Here is a 5,815-nt window from a genome sequence, read left to right as displayed (position 1 = left end):
AGCCGCGCCAGCCTCTCCAGCCGCGGCAGCCGCTCCAGCCGCGGTAGCCCTCCAGCCGTGGCAGCCGCTCCACTCGGTAGCGGCTGGAGCGGCTGCCGCGGCTGGAGCGGCTGGAGCGGCTGCCGCGACTGGAGCGGCTGCCGCGGTTGGAGCGGCTGCCGCGGCTGGAGCGGCTGGAGCGGATGCCGCGGCTGGAGCGGCTGGAGCGGCTGCCGCGGCTGGAGCGGCTGGCGCGGCTGGAGGAGCTACCGCGGCTGGAGCGGTTAACGCGGCTGGAGCGGATGCCGAGGCTGGAGCGGATGCCGCGGCTGGTGCGCCTGGAGAGGCTGCCGCGGCTGGAGCAGTGCAGTGAGTCCAGAGAGTGCACTGGCACCATTGGGGATGCAGTGCAGTGAGTCCAGAGAGTGCACTGGCAGGACTGGGGATGCAGTGCAGTGAGTCCAGAGAGTGCACTGGCACCACTGAGGATGCAATGCAGTGAGTCCAGAGAGTGCACTGGCACCACTGGGCATGCAGTGCTGTGAGTCCAGAGAGTGCACTGGCACCACTGGGGATGCACTTCAGTCAGTCCAGTGAGTGTACTGGCACCACTGGGGATGCACTGCAGTGAGTCAAGAGAGTGCACTGGCAGGACTGGGGATGCAGTGCAGTGAGTCCAGAGAGTGCACTGGCACCACTGGGGATGCACTGCAGTGAGTCAAGAGAGTGCACTGGCAGGACTGGGGATGCAGTGCAGTGAGTCCAGAGAGTGCACTGGCACCACTGGGGATGCCCTGCAGTGAGTCCTGAGAGCGCACTGGCACCACTGGGGATGCAGTGCAGTGAGTCCAGAGAGCGCACTGGCACCAGTGGGAATGCGGTGCAGTGAGTCCAGAGAGTGCAATGGCACCACTGGGGATGCACTGCAGTGAGTCCAGAGAGTGCACTAGCACCACTGGGGATGCAGAGCAGTGAGTCCAGAGAGTGCACTGGCACCACTGAGAATGCATTTCAGTGAGTCCAGAGAGTGCCGTTCCAGCCTCGGCATCCGCTCCAGCCGAGTCAACCCCGCGGTAGCCCCTCCAGCCGCGGCAGACGCTCCAGCCGCGGCAGCCGCTCCAGCCGCTCCAGCCGCGGCAGCCGCTCCAGCCGCTACCGAGTGGAGCGGCTGCCACGGCTGGAGGGCTACCGCGGCTGGAGCGGCTGCCGCGGCTGGAGCAGTGCAGTGAGTCCAGGGAGTGCAAAGGCACCAGTGGGGATGGAGTGCAGTGAGTCCAAAGACTTCAATGTCACCACTGGGAATGCACTTCAGTCAGTCCAGTGAGTGTACTGGCACCACTGGGGATGCACAGCAGTGAGTCCAGAGAGTGCATTGGCACCACTGGGGATGCAGTGCAGTGAGTCCAGAGAGTGCACTGGCACCATTGGAGATGCAGTGCAGTGAGTCCAGAGAGTGCACTGGCACCACTGGGGATGCAGTGCAGTGAGTCCAGAGAGTGCACTGGCACCAGTGGGGATGCAGTGCAGAGTGTCCAGAGAGTGCACTGGCACCACAGGTGATGCACTGCAGTGAGTCCAGAGAGTGCTCTGGCACCACTGGAGATGCACTTCAGTGAGTGCAGAGACTGCACTGGCACCACTGGGGATGCAGTGCAGTGAGTCCAGTGAGTGTACTGGCACCACTGGGGATGCACTGCAGTGAGTCCAGAGAGTGCATTGGCACCACTTGGGATGCACTGCAGTGAGTCCAGAGAGTGCACTGGCACCACTGGGGATGCAGTGCAGTGAGTCCAGAGAGTGCACTGGCTCCACTGAGAATGCACTTCAGTGAGTCCAGAGAGTGCACTGGCACCACTGTGGATGCAGTGCCGTGAGTCCAGCGAATGCACTGGCACCACTGGGGATACGGTGCCGGGAGTCCAGAGAGTGCACTGACACCACTGGGGATGCAGTGCAGTGAGTCCACAGAGTGCACTGACACCAGTGGGAATGCGGTGCAGTGAGTCCAGAGAGTGCACTGGCACCACTGGGGATGCACTGCAGTGAGTCCAGAGTGCACTAGCACCACTGGGGATGCAGAGCAGTGAGTCCAGAGAGTGCACTGGCACCACTGAGAATGCATTTCAGTGAGTCCAGAGAGTGCCGTTCCAGCCTCGGTATCCGCTCCAGCCGAGTCAACCCCGCGGTAGGCCCTCCAGCCGCGGCAGACGCTCCCGCCGCGGCAGCCGCTCCAGCCGCTCCAGCCGCTCCAGCCGCGGCAGCCGCTCCAGCCCCTCCAGCCTCGCCAGCCTCTCCATCCGCGGCAGCCGCTCCAGCCGCGGCAGCCGCTCCAGCCGCTCCAACCGCGGCAGCCGCTCCAGCCGCTACCGAGTGGAGCGGCTGCCACGGCTGGAGGGCTACCGCGGCTGGAGCGGCTGCCGCGGCTGGAGCAGTGCAGTGAGTCCAGGGAGTGCAAAGGCACCAGTGGGGATGGAGTGCAGTGAGTCCAAAGACTTCACTGTCACCACTGGGAATGCAGTGCAGTGAGTCCAGGGAGTGCACTTGCACCACTGGGGATGCAGTGCAGTGACTCCAGTGAGTGCACTGACACCACTGGGGATGCACTTCAGTCAGTCCAGTGAGTGTACTGGCACCACTGGGGATGCACTGCAGTGAGTCAAGAGAGTGCACTGGCAGGACTGGGGATGCAGTGCAGTGAGTCCAGAGAGTGCACTGGCACCACTGGGGATGCCCTGCAGTGAGTCCTGAGAGTGCACTGGCACCACTGAGAATGCATTTCAGTGAGTCCAGAGAGTGCCGTTCCAGCCTCGGCATCCGCTCCAGCCGAGTCAACCCCGCGGTAGCCCCTCCAGCCGCGGCAGACGCTCCAGCCGCGGCAGCCGCTCCAGCCGCTCCAGCCGCGGCAGCCGCTCCAGCCCCTCCAGCCGCGCCAGCCTCTCCAGCCGCGGCAGCCGCTCCAGCCGCGGTAGCCCTCCAGCCGTGGCAGCCGCTCCACTCGGTAGCGGCTGGAGCGGCTGCCGCGGCTGGAGCGGCTGGAGCGGCTGCCGCGACTGGAGCGGCTGCCGCGGTTGGAGCGGCTGCCGCGGCTGGAGCGGCTGGAGCGGATGCCGCGGCTGGAGCGGCTGGAGCGGCTGCCGCGGCTGGAGCGGCTGGCGCGGCTGGAGGAGCTACCGCGGCTGGAGCGGTTAACGCGGCTGGAGCGGATGCCGAGGCTGGAGCGGATGCCGCGGCTGGTGCGCCTGGAGAGGCTGCCGCGGCTGGAGCAGTGCAGTGAGTCCAGAGAGTGCACTGGCACCATTGGGGATGCAGTGCAGTGAGTCCAGAGAGTGCACTGGCAGGACTGGGGATGCAGTGCAGTGAGTCCAGAGAGTGCACTGGCACCACTGAGGATGCAATGCAGTGAGTCCAGAGAGTGCACTGGCACCACTGGGCATGCAGTGCTGTGAGTCCAGAGAGTGCACTGGCACCACTGGGGATGCACTTCAGTCAGTCCAGTGAGTGTACTGGCACCACTGGGGATGCACTGCAGTGAGTCAAGAGAGTGCACTGGCAGGACTGGGGATGCAGTGCAGTGAGTCCAGAGAGTGCACTGGCACCACTGGGGATGCCCTGCAGTGAGTCCTGAGAGCGCACTGGCACCACTGGGGATGCAGTGCAGTGAGTCCAGAGAGCGCACTGGCACCAGTGGGAATGCGGTGCAGTGAGTCCAGAGAGTGCAATGGCACCACTGGGGATGCACTGCAGTGAGTCCAGAGAGTGCACTAGCACCACTGGGGATGCAGAGCAGTGAGTCCAGAGAGTGCACTGGCACCACTGAGAATGCATTTCAGTGAGTCCAGAGAGTGCCGTTCCAGCCTCGGCATCCGCTCCAGCCGAGTCAACCCCGCGGTAGCCCCTCCAGCCGCGGCAGACGCTCCAGCCGCGGCAGCCGCTCCAGCCGCTCCAGCCGCGGCAGCCGCTCCAGCCCCTCCAGCCGCGCCAGCCTCTCCATCCGCGGCAGCCGCTCCAGCCGCGGCAGCCGCTCCAGCCGCGGCAGCCGCTCCAGCCGCTACCGAGTGGAGCGGCTGCCACGGCTGGAGGGCTACCGCGGCTGGAGCGGCTGCCGCGGCTGGAGCAGTGCAGTGAGTCCAGGGAGTGCAAAGGCACCAGTGGGGATGGAGTGCAGTGAGTCCAAAGACTTCAATGTCACCACTGGGAATGCACTTCAGTCAGTCCAGTGAGTGTACTGGCACCACTGGGGATGCACAGCAGTGAGTCCAGAGAGTGCATTGGCACCACTGGGGATGCAGTGCAGTGAGTCCAGAGAGTGCACTGGCACCATTGGAGATGCAGTGCAGTGAGTCCAGAGAGTGCACTGGCACCACTGGGGATGCAGTGCAGTGAGTCCAGAGAGTGCACTGGCACCAGTGGGGATGCAGTGCAGAGTGTCCAGAGAGTGCACTGGCACCACAGGTGATGCACTGCAGTGAGTCCAGAGAGTGCTCTGGCACCACTGGAGATGCACTTCAGTGAGTGCAGAGACTGCACTGGCACCACTGGGGATGCAGTGCAGTGAGTCCAGTGAGTGTACTGGCACCACTGGGGATGCACTGCAGTGAGTCCAGAGAGTGCATTGGCACCACTTGGGATGCACTGCAGTGAGTCCAGAGAGTGCACTGGCACCACTGGGGATGCAGTGCAGTGAGTCCAGAGAGTGCACTGGCTCCACTGAGAATGCACTTCAGTGAGTCCAGAGAGTGCACTGGCACCACTGTGGATGCAGTGCCGTGAGTCCAGCGAATGCACTGGCACCACTGGGGATACGGTGCCGGGAGTCCAGAGAGTGCACTGACACCACTGGGGATGCAGTGCAGTGAGTCCACAGAGTGCACTGACACCAGTGGGAATGCGGTGCAGTGAGTCCAGAGAGTGCACTGGCACCACTGGGGATGCACTGCAGTGAGTCCAGAGTGCACTAGCACCACTGGGGATGCAGAGCAGTGAGTCCAGAGAGTGCACTGGCACCACTGAGAATGCATTTCAGTGAGTCCAGAGAGTGCCGTTCCAGCCTCGGTATCCGCTCCAGCCGAGTCAACCCCGCGGTAGGCCCTCCAGCCGCGGCAGACGCTCCAGCCGCGGCAGCCGCTCCAGCCGCTCCAGCCGCGGCAGCCGCTCCAGCCCCTCCAGCCTCGCCAGCCTCTCCATCCGCGGCAGCCGCTCCAGCCGCGGCAGCCGCTCCAGCCGCTCCAACCGCGGCAGCCGCTCCAGCCGCTACCGAGTGGAGCGGCTGCCACGGCTGGAGGGCTACCGCGGCTGGAGCGGCTGCCGCGGCTGGAGCAGTGCAGTGAGTCCAGGGAGTGCAAAGGCACCAGTGGGGATGGAGTGCAGTGAGTCCAAAGACTTCACTGTCACCACTGGGAATGCAGTGCAGTGAGTCCAGGGAGTGCACTTGCACCACTGGGGATGCAGTGCAGTGACTCCAGTGAGTGCACTGACACCACTGGGGATGCACTTCAGTCAGTCCAGTGAGTGTACTGGCACCACTGGGGATGCACTGCAGTGAGTCAAGAGAGTGCACTGGCAGGACTGGGGATGCAGTGCAGTGAGTCCAGAGAGTGCACTGGCACCACTGGGGATGCCCTGCAGTGAGTCCTGAGAGCGCACTGGCACCACTGGGGATGCAGTGCAGTGAGTCCAGAGAGCGCACTGGCACCAGTGGGAATGCGGTGCAGTGAGTCCAGAGAGTGCAATGGCACCACTGGGGATGCACTGCAGTGAGTCCAGAGAGTGCACTAGCACCACTGGGGATGCAGAGCAGTGAGTCCAGAGAGTGCACTGGCACCACTGAGAATGCATT

This window comes from Anser brachyrhynchus (genome assembly GCF_964034855.1).
Source record: "Anser brachyrhynchus genome assembly, contig: SCAFFOLD_59, whole genome shotgun sequence".
In the NCBI taxonomy this organism is placed as follows: domain Eukaryota; kingdom Metazoa; phylum Chordata; class Aves; order Anseriformes; family Anatidae; genus Anser; species Anser brachyrhynchus.
The sequence above is the reverse complement of the archived record's forward strand: the minus strand, read 5'-3'. Positions refer to the sequence as shown.